The sequence below is a fragment of the Erpetoichthys calabaricus genome, chromosome 17 (assembly GCF_900747795.2).
Source record: "Erpetoichthys calabaricus chromosome 17, fErpCal1.3, whole genome shotgun sequence".
Taxonomy (NCBI): Eukaryota; Metazoa; Chordata; class Cladistia; order Polypteriformes; family Polypteridae; genus Erpetoichthys; species Erpetoichthys calabaricus.
In genome coordinates this window covers 9,941,734-9,963,711 of record NC_041410.2, presented here as the reverse complement: position 1 = coordinate 9,963,711, position 21,978 = coordinate 9,941,734, and the positions used below count along the sequence as shown (strand labels likewise).

The 21,978-nt window shown below is 40.1% G+C and overlaps 1 protein-coding gene across 2 annotated transcripts in view; it reads left to right on the top strand.

Annotated features, from left to right (window-relative positions):
* The window catches only part of LOC114667768 (lysophosphatidic acid receptor 1-A-like), a 44,039-nt gene that overhangs the window by 6,504 nt on the left and 15,557 nt on the right, over nucleotides 1–21,978 (top strand). The window contains exon 1 of one of the 2 annotated variants that reach the window (XM_051920713.1): nucleotides 17,291–17,421. The exons of the other annotated variant lie outside the window; for it this stretch is intronic. The gene's annotated coding sequence lies outside the window, so the exon portion shown is untranslated. Of the gene's footprint in view, nucleotides 1–17,290; nucleotides 17,422–21,978 lie in introns of those variants that run through there. 2 annotated transcript variants of the gene reach the window in all.

The window sequence follows — 21,978 nt, the reverse complement described above, 5'->3', positions numbered from 1 at the left end:
AGAAGCAGATAGATAGATATATATATATATATATATATATATATATATATATATCTATCTGTGTATGTGTGTGTGTGTGTGTACTTGCAGTGTACATATAATGGGGTTAGTAAAGGACTGCATCACTGTGCATCTAGAAAAAGAAACAAAATAGGCAATTTTTCCCTTACTGATATATGTGCCCTGGGAGTTCAGGGCATAGTGTGTAGATGGGTGCATCATTAGTTAAAACAGATGGTAAAGGGTCATGGTGTAAAGAACCTGATCAGAAGTAGGTGATATTAAAAGTGGTGCCCCTCAGGGGGCAGTGCTAGGGCCACTGCTCTTTGTAATATAATTAAATGATCTGGATAGGAATATAAATAACAAGTGAGTTAAGTTTGCAGGTGATATTGAGCTCGGTGGGATGGCAGCTAATCTAGAATCGGCCAAATCATCACAGAAAGACAAGAGTGTAGGCTTGGGCCGATGTGTAAATAAATGATATTGTACGTTGGAAGTAAAAATGACAGACAGATCTTTTTTTGTCCTTGAGGGGATTTTTTTTTTTTTTACAGAAGCTCTTTAAATAAATACAGTATATTTATTTATGTATTCTCTATCTATTTATATACACACAATTTGAATACATAATGGGATATCTGCAACTTGAAAGTGCACCTTATGAGCAGAGCTTAAGAATCATAGACCCTGAGGTTGTGGGTTCAAGTCCTGCTGCTGACACTGTGGGATCCTGAGCAAGTCACTTCACCAAAATGTGACCAGTTGTATCTTAGATGTCGTAAGGTGCCTTGGATAAAGGTGTTTGCCGATTAATAGCAGACTTGTCGATAAAGACAGCAGACAGAAGCCATTAAAAAAGCCAACAGAATTATATAGCGCCCTTATGTGTTGAGTACAAGTATTGTTGTCTGCATATTGATTTGGCAAAATTTTACACCGGATGCCCTTCCTGACGTAACCCTCCCCATTTATTCAGGCTTGGGTCCGGAACGAAGAAACACACCAGTTTGTGCATCCCCTGTGGCTGGGTTTAAGTCAAACGGGCTTATGCTTTAGCTTTATAACTCATTAATGAGGCTTTATCTGGAGTACTGTATGCAGTTTTAGTTCCCAGGCTACGACAAAGGACATAGCAGTACCAGAGAAAGCCCAGAAAAGAGTGACTTCTGAGTTATCAGGAAAGATTAAAGGAACTCAGCCTTTTAAGTTAAAAACAAATGGAGATTAAGAGGTGACATGATTGAAGGGTTTAAAGTTATGAAAGGAATAATCAATATGGTGGATCTAGGACATTATTTAAAAGTGATTTCAACAGAAACACGGGGGACATATTTGGAAATTTGTTAGGGGCAAATTGTGTATAAATGTCAGAAAGTGTTTCATCACACAGAGAACCGTAGAAACATGAAATAATTTTTCAAGCAGTGTGGTAGAGAGCAGTACTTGAAGGACCCTCAAAAGTGAACTTGATGTCATTTTGGAGAACTTGGGTGGATATGATTGACGAGTCTTGTTGGGCTGAATGGCCTGTTCTTGTTAATTTTTCTTGTGTTCTAATATATTATACGCCACTGTGTGCGTGTGTATACTGTATTGAGAAAGATGTATGAAAATGTTTGTGTAATTGAGTATCAGCAGTGTGATTGTTGATAATGCTTTCAGTAAATGATGCTCTATAGAGACTGATATTTATATAAATGAGAGGAGGAAGATGAGTGATGGCTGCCATGATGTCACCTGTACCCTCTTATGTGACACCCTACATGTAACTACTCATAAAGAGTAGGATGCATCCCGATCTCTGCTGGCTAAATTGCCCAACACAACCTAGTCATTCTGCCCCACTAATCATTCCCTGTCTCTAATTGCCTCTCTCGCCTCTTCACCACCTAATAGCTAATGTGCAAAAATGGCTGCTGTTGCATCATCCAGGTGGATGCTGCACATTGGTGGTGAATGAAGTGGCTCCCCAATCATTATGCAAACTTCTTAGCAAGAAAAGCGCTATGTAAATGTAAAGATTTATTATTATTATTAACCAATTTGAGACAGTGTCATTAATAGAGCACAACGGAATAGCCTGCTTCTTGAAACTCAAGCTGAAACTCAGTATTCAAGATAAGGTAGGCAGCGTGGTGTAGTGGATAAGGATTGCTAGTCCACTCCCTCACCTCTCTGAACCTAAAGTATGATTCTGAGCAAGTCACTTGATTTGCCTTGTCCAACTGTAAAAAGATCTGATTTTCATACTGTGTGGTGTAGTGGTTAAGGATCTGGACTTCAAATGCTGAGGTTGTCGGTTCAAATCCTGCTACCGAGTGTGTGACCATGAGCAGATCACTTTATCTACCAGTGCTCAAATTTGGGGAAAAAAACAAAAGCAGTGTAACCGGCTATATATCTCCAATATTGTACGAGGTCCATCCATCCATCCATTTTCCAACCCGCTGAATCCGAACACAGGGTCACGGGGGTCTGCTGGAGCCAATCCCAGCCAACACAGGGCACAAGGCAGGAACCAATCCCGGGCAGGGTGCCAACCCACCGCAGGACACACACAAACACACCAAGCACACACCAGGGCCAATTCAGAATCGCCAATGCACCTAACCTGCATGTCTTTGGACTGTGAGAGGAAACCGGAGCGCCCGGAGGTCATCTTGGATAAAAGTGTCAGCCAAATAAGTAAATATAAATGTGTAGCGGAGTGGTTAAGTGTTTGGACTTGAAACTCTTGAGGTAATGGGTTCAAATCTGGCTACTGATACTGTGTGAATCTGAGCGAATCACTTCACACCACTGCGCTCCAACTGGAAAGACTTAGGAAATGTGGACAACTGTATCTAATAGTAACAGTTTAAAAGCATTTAATCAATACAGTACACCAGAATTCTGACACCTGTTTTTGTATGAATGCTAGCCACCGACTATCCGCTTCTTTGTTTTTGAAATATAATTTTATTGAACTGCCGGGCGCCCCACGATGTCCTGTGGTAATATGGGTGTTGGTGCAGTGGAACTTAAAGTAGAAATTTTGAGTGCGTGTGATCACTGAAATAATCAGTTCTTGTGAACAAAGCACTCACATTGAAAGTGTCTGGCGGATGAAGAGTTACGTCTGCTATTTTCTTATCACCGCGTGCCATTTTTTAAATGTTGTTAGGGCAGCATTGTGCAGATGGCTTTAGAAGTGGCCACCCCGTTGTCATTTGCCTAATGTTAAACGTTTGCGGCCGATCTTTATTATATGCGTGTGCGGTGCATGTAAATAGTGCTTATCACCGTGACGCCAACATTCTTAGACTCTCCAGCACGTAATTGTCTCTGAAGTAGAGCTCTTATGTCGAGCCCAGTCGGTTAACGCGAATGCACAAGAGCTTAAGTTAGCGCCGGCTGCGTGTGACGAAGGGCACAGTGCACCCCTCAATTCCGCCCCCCGTGTCGCTTGGACTCGTCCCGTGCAATGTAATACCGAAGGGGGAGGGAGAGCTCGGGAGCGGCTCCTAATTCCGTGTGTTGTCGCTTGGTGTTCTTCAGCACCTTTTGTTCTCCCTTTCAAATGAAGCTGCGTTATCAAAGATCCCTGTGATTAGTCGGTGTTTACATTATTTAAGTGTTTGCGCCCCCTTGGGTGCTCCTTTGTCTTCAACTGATTACATTTCTCCGACGCTCTCATTCGAAACTGACCTTATTTATTTATTTATTTATTTATGTTTTTGCTGGCGATCGAAGTCTAGCAGAGAAAAAGGCAAACAAAAACGGAAAGATTTGGCCCGTGAGCCGTCTTTTCCAGTCGAAAGTTCTGCATGCTGTTTTAAGTCTTAAGTGTCGCTCGCTTATTTTCCGACTAGAAAGTGGTAGTTGGTGCGTGTTTTTTAAAAAAAAAAAAAAGAGAGAGAGAAAAGAAAGGTTTCAAATTACGATTGTTGTCACAGGCAGCTGGCCTCCATTGTAGAAAGGAGTGGCCGATCCGCCGGTGTGTCCTTTAAAGCAGCTGCCCGACTATTAAAGGGTTAGACAGCGAACCTGGAAAAATAAAGTGCACGGAGACTTTTGTGTCTTGTGGTGTCGCGTCTCCGTCTATAATATGCGTTTACACAGACACGCTTAGTTTTAGTACGTATGGGAAAAATGAGCTGTCTTATTCCAAAAGAAATCGCGGTGAACAAAAACATTTCCCGACAAGACAGAAAGCCACACTGGACGCGGTGCCAATGTGTTCAAAACGACCCTGCGCTCTAAACCGGGCCAATCAGTAACGCGTATAAAACAATATCAGTATATAAAGTCTGAGTGTATGGACAAGATTAAACGGGGCAAATGTGTGTGTTTGTGTAATACACCGTATGTGTGCGTGCATTAGATGTAGCTGAACTGTTGGGGTTGTCATAGATAGATAGATAGATAGATAGATAGATACTTTATTAATACCAATGGGAAATTCACAAATTCACAATTCCTGGTGAGGCACATAAATGTTTATTACTTAAAGTTGCACTTACTGAGGACTGGGTTAGTGACCAGGCACGGGGGGTTTATGGGATGTTTTTGCATTCCCTCCGTGTCTGTGAACGGCCTCCCCAACCCCATATCACAAACGTACATATTAGTTTTACTTTAAAATGACCCACCATGGCCGACTGTGGGGAATCAGTGCGTCCCATTCTGAGTTCATCCATGCCTCATGCTTGATGCTGCTGGATTTGGGCTTTAGTTTAGTTTAGTTTTATTTGGGCCTGGAGTTTTTTTGTTTTCTCTGTCCACCCTGGCCATCGGACCTTACTCCTTTTTTATGTTAACTAATGTTGTCTTATTTTATTATTTTGTCTTTTATTTTTCTTTTCTTCATTATGTAAAGCACTTTGAGCTACTTTTTGTATGAAAATGTGCTATATAAATACATTTTCTGTAACCCTGAAACTGGAATAAGTGGCATCAGAAAATTAGTGAGCACTGAGTGTCCTTACAAAGCCTTACAGACTTCTGTGCAGCACTCCCCTTATGCTTGGACCTCAAAACTCTGCTAAGTGAGGCAAATAAGCATTGTAGTTCAGTATTTCATGGGATAAAAACATGTAAATAATAAGTACATTCTAAATGATGTACTTATATGATAATTTAGATTAAATGATTCACAGAGAGTGAGGGTGGTATGGTGGCGCTGTGGTAGCGCTGCTGCTTCACAGTAAAGAGACCAGGGTTTGTATCCTGGATCCTCCCAGTGTTTGAGTTTACATGTTCTTCTATGCAGGTTAGGTAAATTGGGGATGTTAAATGGGCCCGTGTGTGTGTGTATGTATGTTCACCCTGCAGTCGACTGGCGCCATCTCCAGGGTTTGCTCCTGCCTTGTGCCCTATGCTAGCGGGGATAGGCTCCAGCAGGCTCCCGCAATCCTGTTCAGTACTAAGAGCGTTAGAGAATGACTGATTGATTTGCGGGTACATGTAGAAATGGGGTTATGTGCAGTGTATGCTGTGTATACATATATACTGTGTGTGTACTTCTACACTGTACATAACCCCATTTCTACATATACATAAAGATTCACAGATTAATTTGTTGATGTGGAAAGAAAGCAGATCACCCACAGAAAACCTACACTTATACAAGGAAACAAACATCAAACCAACAGTGAATCAGCTGGAGTTTGACCCACAACTACGGAGCTGTGTGGAAGTAGCATTAATAGATGACTCTGCCACATTATCCCCCTGTATAAAATTTCGGCATGAGTGAAAAAATATGAAAAAATTGGTGTAATTTATATATAGGGATGTATATATTTAGTTGTGCAACTGTCTAGCTCTGCTTTTAACCCAGTGCTGCCAGGATAGACACTGGCACCAAGCAACCCTAAATTGAACAAAACAAGTTCAGAAAATGCGTGTTTGTATAAAGTATAATGTACATAGACCCACTTAGTCCAATTCAGGGTCATGGAGGTCAGAACCTCTCACAGCAGCAGTGGGTGCAACAAAGGCAAGAAAAGCAGTGGGTTGGGTACTAGTCCATCGCAGGACCCACTCAGTCACACGTTCACACTGATACCTGAGCCAATGTGGATTTGTCATTTCACCTGACCTGTTAAGGGTGTGGGCGGAAAACCCACACAGACACAGAAAGAAGGTGCAGACACCACACAGAGAACACACAGACACAGGGTACTGGGGTACTGGACCTGTGAGGCAGCATTGGTACCACTGTACCATGGTGCCACCTATACTACAAATAGTTCTTTGTGTGAGTGTGTGTGTGTGTATATATATGTGTGTGTATATATATATATATATATATATATATATATATACTGTTTATATATATATATATATATATATATATATATGTGTGTGTTATATATATATATATTGCATTCGTAGTCTGTGTCACAATCTGATTGTATGGGTGGATACCTACCAGGTAACGCTTGTGGTTGGTCAGCATGTCAGCTAACATCCGCCACGGTGCCCTCAGTTTGTGAGAAGCAGATCATAGAATGGTTGAAATAGTTTACTGTCAAATAATGCAAAGAGTACGCGACATGATGAGCCCAGAATTATGGCGAAACACGTGTCGCGTACTCTTTGCATTACTTGACAGTAAACTATTTCAACCATATATATATATATATATATATATATATATATATATATATATATATATATATATATATATCTAGTGTGTGTATACTGTATATATGTATGTGTGTGTGTGTGTGTGTGTATATATATATATATATATATATATATATATATATATATATATATATATATATTCATAGTCTGAATCTCGATCTGATTTTATGGGTGGTTACCTACCAGGTAACGCATGTGGTTGGTAATATATACATACTAGCCATCCCCCGTGGCTTCGCCCGTGTATTAGTGAAACAGGACAGTGACGAGGGTCCCGCCCAGCTCTCTACTCCTGACGTCACTCTTCCCACTCCCCTCGGCCCGCAGCCTCTGTCTCGGATAAGCGTGAAAATATCGCTCCTGCAAGCAAACTATGATTCTTAGAGCAATGAGAAAAGTCACAAAATCAACTGGAATGTTCAAGCAAATTATAGAAAAAAAAATCTAAATCCGTTAAGTAGTTCTCTCGTTCGCTAACTAAGCGGAGGCAGGCCCCGCCCACCCCCACACACACACAGCCCGAGGAGTCTCTCTCGGATTTGCGGTAATAAATCGGTACCACAAGTGAACTATGATACTTAGCACGATGAGAGAATTGCAAAATCAACTGAATGTTCAAGCAAATTATAGAAAAAAACCCGATCTAAATCTGTTAAGTAGTTCTCTCGTGAAAAGCGGACAGACAGACAAACAGGTCTAAAAAACTATAAGAAATTTCATGTTATGATCACCAAATTTTTTAAACCGTTTCTTAGAGAGCACCTATGGGCCAAAGGTAACCTACATTCCAAATTTCAAGTCCCCATGGTTCGGGAGATTTCGTGATGAGTGAGTCAGTGGTATTTGGCTTTTATATATATATATATTCACGGCATTCGTAGACTGTGTCACAATCTGATTGTATGGGTGGTTACCTACCAGGATATATAGATATATAGATATATATTATTGATATATAGATATACAGTATATATATATATATATATATATATATATATATATATATATATATATATAGATATAGATAGATATATATATATAAATATATATATATATATATAGATAGATATATAGATAGATATACACAATCGCACACACATGCACACTGTGTACATTAAATATATATTTTACATATACTCTGATGCATTTAGACCTTTTTCTTTTGAAACTCATATGTAATATATCTGTTTTGCACTGTGTGATGCTCCATGTCAGATGCACACAGTGATGTGTATTATTTGTAATTTGAGCCTTATTAAGACCCTTAATAGTTTATCATTTTACAATAATAAATTAACCTTTACAAAATAAGAAGGTTCATTCATTATTGAATTTATAGTTGCCTCACATTCAGACGTGTGTACTTTTCATTTTTTTGTGTTATAAAGCCATGTGTGCTATACTGTATTACATTTTGTCCTCAGAATCTGCTTTTTCTGTTTATCACTTGTTTTGTTTTTTTTATCTTTGTCTGTTTGCCCCCTGTGGCTGGCGCTTTCTTAATTATCTGCTAGTCTGATAGACTTGATGGGTAAATTGCCTCTTACTGCTTGGGAGAGTTTCATGTCTTCTTGGTAAGAGTTTCACATGTCATTATTTTTCGTTTTCTTTGGCAGAGAAACCTTTGGGGGCGGTGGCAGGATTGGCACTCCTGGCACTGTAAATATCAAAAAAAAAAACCTCACACTGTTCCAGCGTGGTGCTGAGGTGTCACCCGCTGCACTCGGGTCCCAATCCAGGTGGTTCATCTTGTGGTGGGTGCGACAACTCGCTATCAGCACATGCTCCCAACCTCTCTGGCAGTGGGCTGCAGATTGTCCAGCGAAGAGTGGTCCAAATTGTTGCATTTGGATCTTTTTTTTTTTTCTTTCTTAATATGAGGTGTTTGGGAATTTTGCTGGGCTAAAGCTAATGATCGATGACACACAAGGGAGGAAGGACATTTCTTCATGTTTGGATGCCTTGGTGATGCAGTTTTAGCATTGCTGGCTCGCAGCTACAGGGCACTGGATTTGAATTGTGCAACTAGTCGATGCCTGTGTGCAGTTGACTTGCTCTCCGTGTGTTTGTGTAGGTTTGGATTGCATTCTCAAAGATCTACATGTTCAGTTAACTGTCAGACTTACACTGGCTGGGCGTCCATAAGTTTGAAACAGTGCGAGATAAACTGACACCAAAACTCGTTCTGTCTTTGTTCCTGATGCTACCAGGATAAGCTTCAGTCCTCCAGTAGATTAAGGAGATTCAGAAAAAAACATAATATATGGGTGGATGTTTCTGAATTTGTGGCCAGTGCATTGTTGGATGTGGCCAAGATATGTTCTCCTGCTATTCAGCAACACAAATCTCCACCCTGTATGCCACAATCCTATGCTGTGACAGACATCACTGAGATATGTTTGAATACTGTTCTACAAATAGCCGGGCCGTATCTTACTTTGTACTTGATTTTCAAGTTCCTTGCATCCTTTGTAATTTTTTTAGATGACTTTAATGGCAAAATAATTATCAGCTCAAACAAGTCGGACTGGTTTGCTTATCCATAATTGAAATGTGATCTGCTTGTCATGTTACAGTTTTTGGGGTCTCATATCCTAAAAGATTAAAAGCAGTTTCTTTTTTCCCCCCCACACGCACAACCTCTTTGTTTGGGCAGTTGTGTGTATTTACCCTCCACTACATTTTGTTTGGTATTGTGGAGTGAGATGCATTTCACTTTTTCACCATCATCCGTTCATTTTGTCCTGGTCCGGGTGCATGAGGAAGAAAGCGGAAATCAGTCAGAACATGACGCCAATCCATCGCATGGGCATGCAGCCACACTTTTCATGAGTCAATTTTGCCAATTATATGTGCATCTTCAGGAAGTGGTAGACTATCAGAATATGCAGGGAGAGTGTTGAATCTGACTTGTCCTGCGTGTCTCAACATTTTCTCTTAATGTACTTTTTACACATTTTGTACATTTTGTATTATCACAATTAATTTCTCTTTACACCCATCTTGTAATCTCATGTAGCTATCCCTTTATGTGACATTTTTACTGGGTAGGTATGCCAGTAAGTCCTATGCATATCAGAAAATATACATCTAGAGGGTGCTATGTTTGCCTCTCTCTCTCTCTCTCTATATATATATATATATATATATATATATATATATATATATATATTTATTCACGGCATTCGTAGTCTGAATCACAATCTGATTGTATGGGTGGTTACCTACTCTTTGCATTATTTGACAGTAAAACAATTTTCAACCATTCTATGATCTGCTTCTCGCAACTGAAAGAGGGCACCGTGGCGGATGTTAGCTGACTTGCTGGCCAACCACAAGCGTTACCTGGTAGGTAACCACCCATACAATCAGATTGTGATTCAGACTACGAATGCCATGAATGTAATTACCCCGATCTACATGCTGTCAAATAAACGAACCACACGCCGTGGCGCAACGTTAGGGGCATCGCCTCTAGCGCTGACGTCCGAGGTTCGATTCCCGAGAGGGAGTGCAGTGAGTGTGTACGCCTGATGAGCCCAGAATTAGGGCGAAACACGTGTCGCATACTCTTTGCATTATTTGACAGTAAAACAATTTTCAACCATATATATATATTTATTTTTATATATTTTATATTTTATATATTTATATATATAAAACCCTTGGCCTGTGGGTGCTCTCTAAGAAACAGTTTTAAAAATTTCGTGGTCCAAGCGTGTTCTGTCTGTATGTCTGTCCACTTTTCACGAGACACCTACTTAACGGATTTAGATCTGGTTATTTTCTATAATTTGCTTGAACTTTCCGGTTGATTTTGTGACTTCTCTCATTGCACTAAGTACCAGAGTTCGCTCGCAGTACCAATGTATTTATGCAAATCCAACAGAGTGGCTGTGGGCCGGGGCCTTCCTCATTCACTCGCCAGCCTCTGTTCGAGTTGGTCTACATCTCGCCACGTGTTGGAGCGCACCTTGCCTCCGCTTAGTTAGCGATGCCTGTTTGTTCAACAGACGTTATCATCTACAGATTGTTAAGGAGTAATGGTTGACGTTTTTGAGAGAGAGATCAGAGCTCCGTGTGTTTTAGAGGGTAACTGCTGATTGACAGAGATATCACGGCCATGTGCTTTTCTCCCCACACGGGGAATGCTCTCCTGTCAGAGCTGAACACGGTCAGGTACGGTGCCAACGTCTATTGATTTTTAAAGTTTGTCCTGTTTCATTACTATGTGGGTGCAGCCATGGGGTACAGCTAGTCAAATGTAAGCAAAAATAAAAATGTATTTCTATATGTAAGTGTCTTGGTGGGTGAGTAAATAAGTATGTCTGGTACCTTCGTATCCTTCAGATTTTACAAACATTTAACATGCTAGCTTACTACTGCCTTATGTACCCTCTTTGCTTTGCATCTTGCATCATCCCTCAACGTATGTATTCATGGAGTGTGAAGTTTGTTTAAGCGAGTGCATTATACAGTATATGTGCGTGCAGAAAAATTAATTTACATGAAGTCAACCTGCCTGCTGCCAGATATGAGCACAGCTGATGGCCATCATTCAGTAGGTAGTAGTAATTACACTGCAGCAATAAATTATGGAAGAAGTCATAGTTTTTCCAAATAATACCTCCACTATTCAGGACCACCTCCTTTGCCCTGGGTGATTCATTGGAATTAGCCGACGCCTCTGGATTATATGATTCTGGAATCAGCACCCTTTATGCCTGCTAGGGACTTGACAAGTTAGTCCTATTGTTTGCTTTGTAAAGGGTGCTTACTGTAAAAGGACCAGATAAATAACAATTGACTGACTAGTTGTTCTTCAGGGTGAGCCATTGTACTTTTGTGGTGTAAAAATTGATTTAGGGTAGCAATTATTACAAAAAGCATTATCGAGATTAAAGAGCAAATGGTTAACAACGTTAAATGAGGCTGGTTTGTTCAGGAAGTATGCTGTATATATAGTTGTTTTGCAGCATTAGAAGAATTTAGGAATTAAAGCAGAAAATGTGTGTGCATTGGGTAAAACCGTACATATACAGTATATGTCATTGCGTCAAGTGACATGTATTTAAAAAAAGAAAGAAATCAGATAGCCGCCATGAAAACTAACTGGCCAGCAGATTATTATACTGCAGTGCTACAGCCTAATCTGGGCAAAGCTGATTATTTTATTTCTCTTTTTTTTGTTTGACGAGTTCTTTTTTTTTTTTTTTAGAAGTTTCGGCAGACACGATTAGCTTTTCTCAAATTAAACTTTTATGTTTAACAGTCAACGGATTGATTATAGGCGTGTGCTCTGCACTAGCTCTTTAATCAGGAATAAGGGAAGATGAAGTTAAGAGACGCCTTCATCTCTCAACAAAGCAAAACAGAAACACGGCTCATGATACTGATAAATAATGAAGATTAGAAGTAAATAGTAAGATCTGTGTGACTCCTGTTCAACATTTGAAGTGAGAACTGATGATAGCCTGATGTGCTTTGCTTAGTTTAATTACGGTTATCCAATGATCAGAAACACAAAAGGTAGATAGTGAGCAGCAATGGAAACCAGTCATTTTATTTCAGATGTATTATATATTAGCTGCTCACTAAAGCCAAACCCTTCCACAAATAAGAAGAGAAAAGCAAAATAGAGTAAAAGAAATGGAATTTTTTGGGTTTTTAACTTTACAAAGCAGCTACCCCTACAACATTAGGTTAGGTTAGGTTAGGTTTCATTTGTGTCCCTGATGAGCCCACATTGACTGGCTGACCTGAGTTTTTCGACCCTGTTGGTGGTAAGCCTTTCAGTTTCACCTTTTAGCAACACCTTCAACATGAAAGAGAACATTTAGGTAACACAGACATAACAAAGCAAACGATGTATTGTATGTTTATAACGGCTTTCACAGAATACTTTCCAGGACAGTCACTATTTTGCTAAATACCTTTCACAGTGACAACTATCACAAAATGTTGAGAACGACTCCTTTCTATGCCTCCTGTTTTGTTAACAGCAAAAAGTGCAACCAATTGGCAGCCATTATGTGGGGATGTTCAGAGACCATACTTTCACAAAGCACTTAAAAGAAGGTCTAATTGATCTGGTTGTTCTTCCTTTGCTTTTTTTATGTGTTGAATTTGAAAACAATCACCTTTACGATGTGTGTTATGGCCAATCTGATTTTAATACGGCATTTTACATGGCGAACACTGTCACAGAGCATCTGGATCAGATGATTGGTGGTGTGATATGAATTCCCCTCCTGAGTAAGTCAATTATTGCCATTTTTAAATTAGAGGTCAGCTGATCGTGAGATTTCCTCAGATGTAAGGATGTGATGAACACAGCACTAGATCAAGTTTCATCTTCTGTCTGACTCATCTTTGGATAATGTCCACTTGTGCTTGTCCTCTCAGTACATAACTATTTTAAGCTTGTGTACAGAACTGTGATCAGTGGTCCTTTAAACTACATGGTTTCCAGTTTAATTGTCATCTCTGCCTTATCTAATGACCATAAACAAGTCACTTAATCTGCCTGTGCGCCAGCTGTTAAAAAATATGTGTGTGTGTGTGTATATACAGTCGTATGAAAAAGTTTGTGAACCCCTCTCAGCCTGCATAATAATTGACTTTACTTTCAACAATAAAGATAACAGTGGTACGTCTTTCACTTCCTAGGAACATCTGAGTACTGCGGTGTTTTCTGAACAAAGATTTTCAGTGACGCAGTATTTAGTATGAAATTAAATTAAATGTGGGTCCCCTTGTCATTGTGCTGATTTGAATGCCTGTCACTGCTCAATGCTGATTACTTACAACACCAAATTGGTTGGATGAGCTCATTACGCCTTGAACTTCATAGACAGGTGTGTCCAATCATGAGATATAAAGGTATGTAAGGTGGCCAATTACAAGTTGTGCTTCCTTCCCTTTGACTCTCCTCTGAAGAGTGACAGCATGGGATCCTCAAAGCAACTCTCCAAAGATCTGAAAACAAAGATTGTTGAGTCTCCTGGTTTAGGGGAAGGCTACAAAAAGCCATCTCAGAGGTTTAAACTGTCAGTTTGTGTAACTGTAAGGAATGGAATCAGGAAATGGAAGGCCACAGGCACAGTTGCTGTTAAATCAGCAGGTCTGGCAGGCCAAGATGAATACAGGAGCGGCATATGAACAGGATTGTGAGAATGGTGACAGACAACCCACAGATCACCTCCAAAGACCTGCAAGAACATCTTGCTGCAGATGGTGTATCTGTACATCGTTCTACAAAGCACAATTTGCACAAAGAACATCTGTATGGCAGGGTGATGAGAAAGAAGCCCTTTCTGCACTCACGTCACAAACAGAGTTGCTTGTTGTATGCCAATGCTCATTTAGACAAGCCAGATTCATTTTGGAACAAAGTGCTTTGGACTGATGAGACACACAAATGGAGTTATTTGGTCAGAACAAAAAGTGCTTTGCATGGCGGAAGAAGAACACCGCATTCCAAGAAAAACACCTGCTACCTCCTGTCAAATTTGGTGGAGGTTCCATCATGCTGTGGGGCTGTGTGGCTAGTTCAGGGACTGGGGCCCTTGTTAAAGTCGAGGGTCGGATGAATTCAACCCAATATCAACAAATTCTTCAGGATAATGTTCAAGCATCAGTCACAAAGTTGAACTTACATAGGGGTTGGATATTCCAACAAGACAATGACCCAAAACACAGTTGGAAATCTACAAAGGCATTCATGCAGAGGAAGAAGTACAATGTTCTGGAATGGCCGTCACAGTCCTCTAACTTGAATATCATCGAAAATCTATGGGAGGATTTGAAGCAGGCTGTCCATCAAATTGAACTGAACTGGAGAGATTTTGTATGAAGAATGGTCAACAATACCTCCATCCAGAATCAGACACTCATCACAGGCTATAGGAGGACAGCGTCTAGAGGACAAAAGGAGGCTCAACTAAGTATTGATGTCATATCTCTGTTGGGGTGCCCACATTTATGCACCTGTCTAATTTTGTTATGCTGTATATTGCATATTATCTGTTAATCCAATAAACGTAATGTCACTGCTGAAATCCTACTGTTACCATAAGGCATGTCAGATATTAAAAGGAAGTTGCTACTTTGAAAGCTCAGCCAATGAGAAACAAAAATCCAAAGAATTAAGAGGGGTTCCCAAACTTTTTCATATGACTTTCTATCTATCTATCTATCTATCTATCTATCTATCTATCTATCTATCTATCTATCTATCTATCTATCTATCTATCTATCTATCTATCTATCGTGCCTTTCACATCTATCTATCTATCTATCTAAATGCTTATTTCTCTTTTGTTGTTTTCTTATTATTTTCCCGTTTTCATGTGTAGTTTGCTTCCTTCATTTAACCCTGATGACACTGCTATCGTGGGCTGCATCAGAAGTGGGCTGAAGGAGGAGTATAGGGACCTAATCAATGACTTTGTTAAATGGTGCGACTCAAACCACCTACAACTGAACACCAGCAAAACCAAGGAGTTGGTGGTGGATTTTAGGAGGCCCAGACCCCTCATAGACCCCGTGATCATCAGAGGTGACTGTGTGCAGATGGTGCAGACCTATAAATATCTGGGAGTGCAGCTGGATGATAAACTGGACTGGACTGCCAATACTGATGCTCTGTGCAAGAAAGGACAGAACCGATTATACTTCCTTAGAAGGCTGGCGTCCTTCAACATCTGCAATAAGATGCTGCAGATGTTCTATCAGACGGTTGTGGCGAGCGCCCTCTTCTACGCGGTGGTGTGCTGGGGAGGCAGCATTAAGAAGAAAGACGCCTCACGTCTGGACAAACTGGTGAGGAAGGCAGGCTCTATTGTTGGCATGGAGCTGGACAGTTTGACATCTGTGGCAGTGCAACGGGCGCTCAGCAGGCTCCTATCAATTATGGAGAATCCACTGTATCCACTAAATATATCATCTCCAGACAGAGGAGCAGCTTCAGCGACAGACTGCTGTCACCGTCCTGCTCCACTGACAGATTGAGGAGATCGTTCCTCCCCCAAACTATGCGACTCTTCAATTCCACCCAGGGGTGTAAATGTTAACATCTAACATTATACAAAGTTATTGTCTGTTTTTCACCAGCATTATTATCAATCTTTAATTTAATATTATTTATTGTATCAGTATGCTGCTGCTGAAGAATGTGAATTTGCCATTGGGATTAATAAAGTATCTATCTATCTATCTATCTATCTATCTATCTATCTATCTATCTATCTATCTATCTATCTATCTATCTATCTATCTATCTATCTATCTATCTATCTATCTATCTATCATATAGTGCCTTTCATCCATATCTATCTATCTATCTATCTATCTATCTATCTATCTATCACAATTAACAGCCAGCACAGCAGACACCACAGATGATGAAAGCAGCAAATACTTCAATGTCAGGCTCTCTAATTAGTAAAGAATCAATTAAACAACCAGAATACCTGGAAAAGCAGAATGAAAATTAGGTTGAAAATACTGTTAACGTCTTAAAAAAAAATACAACCGGTCGAGATATGATCATCTCGGAGAGACACTTTGAAGTCTCGCGAGACGTCTTGCACGTCACGCCCTACTTACAAACAATTTCTCGGAGACACTTTTAATGCCCCGTGAGACAAAAGGACAACTGCTGTACAGGCTGCTTGTGAACTTGTTTTAAATGTCCTCTCACTGCCTCTCACTCTCGCGGGGCGTCAAATTGTCTTCCGAGAAGATCACGTCTCGTCTCCCTTCCGAGAGTTTTTTTTTTTCATAATAGAGAGATACAGCTCTAAAAGGCTGGAATGTGCCTTAATCTTGTACATCACCTTGGATTGAAGACATCAGATGAGTATAAAATAGCAATAATAATTTTGATGACTATTTCATTTGGACTCCCAAAGGCTTTTTGAATGCTGTCCGGCTTTGAGGAGTGAGATTTCAGACTCCGCTCAGCCATAACTGATGGACCGCTATCTGTCTACACATTTGGCAATGTTTACGAGCAGCTGACACTTTTACTGTGTGTGGTTTTGCTCAGTAGGATGAGGGTGCTGCTTCATGACAGGAAGTTGATCCTTTGTCTAGTAAACCTGCCCTTTTTTATCCTGGGACATTGGGAGTGACTGTGTGTCACACTTCCAGGAAAAAATATCTGACCACCCGTCCCCCACACCGCCTTAGACCTTCAGAGCACTTCCCGGGTATGATGAGTGATCTGGCCGGTTTGGCTCATGGCAGGTGGTCACATGTGCTCCTTTTCCATTTTTAATTTTGGACTTTTCTGAAACAGGCCACTTGAGTTTGTGCAGACTACTGAGTCTATGACAGCTTCTGACTTTGAACCTTGTGAGCTCTTGTCTGGGTGGGAGGTTATCCTGCTCTGATCAATGTCAGACTGAGATTTGCACTGACCTTTGGGCAGTCAAAGTTTAATTTCAGCTGAGTCATGTAGAGCAGCCGCTAATTCCAAGACACCTGGTGTACCGTGGGTAGCTACAGCCTTTTTCAAAGTCCCTTTTTAAGAGTTAGGGCAGCTGTGAAGGTGCTGCTGAGAAACAACTGAATATAACGCAGTCCGTTTCCCACATTCAATATTGTTTAATTGTATCTTACAGGGACTCGGAGGTAACGCCTTGGGAAAAAAAGCAATGCGTGACCTTATTGACAGACCAAAAGATGTGTGTCCTATAACTTGGCATCGATAAAATTTCTGTAAGACTCTAAGGAGCTGGAAAGCATTTTTGCGTTCTGCCCTGCATTGTGCCCACACGGGTAAGTTTTCTCTAGTTGTTGCTTTTCATGGCTAATTCCAAGCAGACCTTGCATTACATCAGGACACCATTTGTTATACTGGGAATTGCCTGTCATTACGAAAATAACGTTGAGTTAAATGAGTAAGAGGGATTCGTGTTAGGGAGCGGTTGCATGGTGTGGCACGTGCTAAGAGGAGCTTTGCAAAATGCGCGAGGCAATCGTGGTGACAGGCTGATCTCCACATCTGCTTTCCATTGTCTGCTATTCTTTGAAGCTCACCGGCAGGGGGGCTGCATGCATTTCCTGATTAGTTTTCTTCAAGTTTCACTCAGTTTGTTTATTTCATTTGTTTGTGTGCCCCAGTAAGCATAGGGATTCTCAGGCCGCCCCTTTCCATTTTGACAGTACGTTTCCTGCCCACCAGCTTTTAGATGTTTTTGCAGCCTGCCGTCCCCTCGTGAGATTCAATTGCGGTGTGGCTGACAGATTTGCTAGCGGCTCAAGGCAAGGCCTTCAGACTGCTGACAAGAGAGTGGAAGTGCACCACCCCTGTTATCTGGGACAAGGCAGTGTCTGACTTGAATATGGGAGCATGACGTGCATACAAGGTGCTCGACAGCAATGTACAGGCTTGGGAGTTTTTCATGGCGATGAGAAAAGAACCCTTTGGGCAGAGGAAAGAAAGGGAAAGTGATGAGCAAACATGTCAGTCGTTGGACAGTGTGGATTTGGGTGTGCCAGTCAGTTGTTAAACGACATTTGCATCCATCGGACTGTGAGCACTGGAGACTGGAGTGTCATGATCTATACTAATAAAAGGCAAAGCCCTCACTGACTCACTCACTCACTGACTGACTGACTCACTCATCACTAATTCTCCAACTTCCCGTGTAGGTGGAAGGCTGAAATTTGACAGGCTCATTCCTTACAGCTTACTTACAAAAGTTAGGCAGGTTTCATTTCGAAATTCTACGCGTAATGATCATAACTGGGACCTCTTTTTTGTCCATATACTGTAATAGAGTGCACCTCCATGGCCGTGGGAGGCGGAGTTGCGTATCGCGTCATCACGCCACCCACGTAATCACGTGAACTGACTGTGAACGCAGTACGTACAAAACAAGGAAGAGCCCCAAAGAGCGCTGAAGAAAACATTCATTACACAATTGAGAAGGCAGCGAAACAATAAGAAGCGAGCGAGTGACGCATACAAGCATATTCATAAGTGCAGCTACTGCGGAAAAAAAGCACGGTGTAAACCGTAAGTTTAAATTAAGTTTATAGAAATGCTCCCGCTGCCGTTTGCAATACCATATTCGCGACTTACAAGTTTAATGAGAAGACACGAGGTATAAACGAGACTTTGGATCACTTTGTAACGGAGTTAAAATTGCTGTAGCAAGAAACGTTTAAGTGCCGGGTCTTAGCTAACATTAAATAAAGCCGTGGACATCGCAACATCACACAAGAGAGCGGCTCACGTGAACATATGAAGCGACTGACGCATACAGACATATTCATGAGTGCAGGTACTTGGGAAACAAAGAACCGTGTAAACCTAAAGTTTAAATTAAGTTCATAGACCTACAAAAGGTTGCCATTGATTTGAGGCAAGATTGCTTTTCTCCTGTACAACTATACGTTGCATTCTCAACAGTAAGCTTGCACGGCTTGCTCATATTACAACCGGAGTGCTGAACTGACAACGTGATATACAAACAGAACAATCGTAAAAACAGGATTAAATAAAAAGGCTGCTTCCGTTGGCAAAGCAACGAAAAAGGAAGACCTTATATGACGTTCGTTTATAAAACAGCGGAGAGGCTGTGTGAAGTCAGCTTCACAAAAAAACAGATCCTTAACAAATTTTTATTGGTATATTTTCACTCAATTTAAAAAGGTTTTCTTCTTAATAAAAATTTAAAAGCAGTACTTCGCTGCTGCAAAGCACGGGGATGTATATATATAGATAGATAGATAGAGATATATATGTGTATATATATATATATATATATATATATATATATAGATATATATATATATATATATAGATATATATATATAGATATATATATATATATATATATAAATAGATATATATATATAGATATATATATATATATAGATAGATATATATATATAGATATATATATATATATATAAATAGTTATATAGATAGATAGAGATAGATAGATAGATAGATATATGTGTATATATATGTACATATGTAAATATGTATATGTATATATATGTGTCTGTATGTGTATATATATATATATATATATATATATATATATATATGTGTGTTTGTATGTATGTATGTGTGTATATGTATGTGTATATATATGTTGATATATGTATATATATGCGGATGTGTATATGTATATATATATGTAGATATGTGTATATGTAGATATGTATATATAAGTATATATGTTTATGTATATATATGTTTACATAACCTCTTTAACACACTACTTCTCCGCTGCGAAGCGCGGGTATTTTGCTAGTTAATAATAAAATAGGACATGGACATGCATCTTTGACTTCATGGGGCGACTTTTAGCAAATCGTTTTGTTTGGTGGTCCCCTGTCACCTGGTTCCTTCATTTCAGCTCTTTGATGATGATGGTGGTGCTCCTCTTGAAAAATAATATTCTTAAACCTGCTTAATCCAGTTAAGGATCACAGTGGGAAAGAGGCTGTACTGGCAAAAACTAGTAACCATTTCTGGACAGAGCATCAGTCAATTTGCAAGGTCCACTTATACACCCGTTCTCTGTCAAAGCAGGCCAAATTTAGAGTCTGAAATCATCCAACGATGCATGTCTGGGGATGTGGGAGGAAAAATCCATGTGCATGTAACATAGGCTTGACATTGGACTGCTAAACAATGCGCCACCATGCTGCCCTTAACACACATGAAGATGGATTGATGTCATTCATGTACTTCTTTATAAAATGCTTAGCGACATTGCACATTATAAAATGACTATATAGCATAAAGGCTGGTTAATTGTTTGAAATGCATTTATGTTTTTATGTTATGCAAAATAAACTTTGATTGCTATGTACAACACTTAATGAGCGCTACGTTTAAACAGTACAATATGAAATAAAACATGGTGGTTCTGTTAGGGACCACTGCTTTATATAGACAAGTTAGAAATGGGGTAACATTTAAGTGCATCCAGAGGTGTAGTTAACTGATTTTAAAGTTATAGCCTTTAAAAAAATGTACTTGCTTCATCAAAGAGTCAGTTCATCGTATTTTTGTGTATTAAAAAGTTTTAACAGCGAGTCGTATACAAAATAAAAATAACAGTGCTAATAGAATTGAAATACATGTCTTAATAGACTACATTAAATCCCTGCTTTCAACTTCACTTTCCAATGTCATATACCGAAATTTTTCGCTCCATAAGACGCACTTTTTTTCCCCCAAAAGTTGGTGGAAATATCTGTGCGTCTTATGGAGCAAATATTGTGTCACAGACCATGATGTGTATTACCTGACCTGACTCAGTTGGTGATGATGAGGGTTCTACATCGGAGAAAGAATGCACATCGCACTTTTGCCGTCACTGTACTTTGTACAGTATTTGTACAGGGGGTCATCGGGTTACGACACAGCTCCGTTCCTACAACAGTGATGTAACCTGAATTTTGGTGTAAGTCGAAACACACCCTAGCGTAAGTCACTTACCTATCTAAACACATTTGCAAAATCATATTCTAGAACATAAAAACACAACTAAGCCACAGAAAAAGGACACAAATATACTGTACTGTACCCTGTACTGTAGTAACAGAAAAAATGACATAAAACGAGTTTAAAAAAAAATCCTTACCCTTATTCCTTCTGATCTCATTACAATGTCTAATTTCACTTCCATCGTGATGGATTTCCTCTTCTTCGAAGCACTACCATGTGAAGACTCTGACTTTCGTTTAGGAGCCATGATAAGGGTCAAAAAGTCGCCAAACAAAGCAACACAAACGGAACACTTGTGCCGTGCACAACCAAACTACTTCGCCAACTCCCTCACTCATACGCCGCATTCTTCCGCTGCACGCAACCAAACTAGTTCGCCCACGTAACCTGAATGTACGACGCTAACGGCATCTCAATTTTTCAATTTTTTTACGTTTTTATGGGAGTGAGCGTTGTAAACTCGAAACGTCGTATGTCGAGACGTTGTAACCCAAGGACCCCCTGTAAAACGGGAAGCTCTGCGGTCTACTTGTGCCTTTACGCCGTAAGTAAATAAATCAAGGTAAATAACATTCGATCTGGCTGTTATTTACAAAGTACAGCGATGGCAGCTTCCACCTGCAGCTATACTGTAGACTCGTCCGTATGAGAGCGGCTCTTCATGCTAGTCTTTAGATCTCGACGGTCTATGTGCCCAAAAAAGAAGTCTGACTGCATTCTCGTACCGTTGCTTGCGAACTGAAGTGTCGGCGTGCACTTTTCTTGACATTACACGTGTATTTTTTGAGCATCCCCGTGTCGATCAAACACAGGAAGCTCTGCAGCCTACTTGTGACTTTTACGCTGTAGGAAGTAAGTAA